The sequence below is a fragment of the Colobus angolensis genome, unplaced genomic scaffold (assembly GCF_000951035.1).
Source record: "Colobus angolensis palliatus isolate OR3802 unplaced genomic scaffold, Cang.pa_1.0 Scaffold22, whole genome shotgun sequence".
Lineage (NCBI taxonomy): Eukaryota > Metazoa > Chordata > Mammalia > Primates > Cercopithecidae > Colobus > Colobus angolensis.
Window position 1 is genome coordinate 2,851,534 of NW_012115377.1, and position 1,478 is coordinate 2,853,011.

Here is a 1,478-nt window from a genome sequence, read left to right on the forward strand (position 1 = left end):
GCAGTGGGCAGGCCCGGCCTGGCGGGGCGGAGCGGGTGCCACGGTCCCCTCAGGCGTCCGCTCCCCACTGCTGACCCCAGAGTGCTCCCGGGGGTCCGAGGTGACCACGCACGACAGAGCCATCAGTGAGGTCATCCCAGCCAAGGAGACGCGCGAATGTCCAGGGGGTTACATGGTGGAGGCGCCAGGGAGGCAGGCTGGGAGGCCACTTTATTTGATCTTTTTAAGGTCAGAATCTTACTCCGGCGCCCAGGCCGGAGCAGTGGCACAATCATGGTTCCTTGTAGCCTCGACCTCCAGGGCTCAAGCGATCCTCCCGCCTCAGCCTCTCGAATAGCTGGGACTACAGGCCCTGCCACCAAGCCCAGCTCATTTTTGTGCTTTTTGTAGAGACGGGGCCTGGCTGTGTTGCCCAGGCTGGTTTTGAACTCCTGACGACAAGCGATTCTCTGCCTCGGCCTCCCAAAGCGGTGGGATTATAACCCTCGGCCACCACGCTCAGCCTATATTTAAAAAAATAATAAATTTACTTTTAGGCCGGGTGCAGTGGCTCATGCCTGGAATCCCAGCACTTTGGGAGACTGAGGCAGGCGGATCACCTGAGGTCACGAGTTCGAGACCAACCTGGCCAACAAGGTGAAACCCCATCTCTACAAAAAATACAAAAAAATTAGCCAGACGTGGTGGTGGGTGCCTGTAATCCCAGCTACTCAGGAGGCTGAGGCAGGAGAATCGCTCAAACCCAGGAGGCGGACATTGTGGTGAGCCGAGATACGCCATTGCACCCCAGCCTGGGCAACAAGAGGGAAACTCCGTCTCAAAAAACAAGAAAGAAAGTAAAGAAAAAGGAAAATAAAAGAGCACCTGCTGAGTGACAGTCTTCTAGGTACTTTATTGGGGTGGGGGAAGCATCTCTTATTTTTCCCATGATACTATGACTTCCCATTTTACAAGTGAGAAAACTGAGGCATAGAAAAGAGATTTCCCAGAGGAAACAGAGAGAAAAGTGGTAGAGCTGGGATTCGAACCCAGGCCACCTAGCATGAGCAGTTTTGTTGTAATCCATTCATCACATAAACATTACTTTTTTTTTTTTTTTGAGACGGAGTTTCCCTCTTGTTGCCTAGGGTGGAGTGCAATGGCACGATCTCGGCTCACCACAACCTCTGCCTCCCAGGTTCAAGCGATTCTCCTGCCTCAGCCTTTCTGAGTAGCTGGGATTATAGGCATGTGCCACCAAGCCTGGCTAATTTTTTCTATTTTTAGTAGAGATGGGGTTTCTCCATGTTGGTCAGGCTGGTCTTGAACTCCCGACCTCAGGTGATCCACTCACCTCGGCCTCCCAAAGTGCTGGGATTACAGGCATGAGCCACCGCGCCTGGCCCACAGACATCACTCTTGTACAACCACAAGAGTTCAGATGGAAGTTTCTAATTATTATTATTATTATTTTTATTTTTGAGATGGAGTCTCACTCT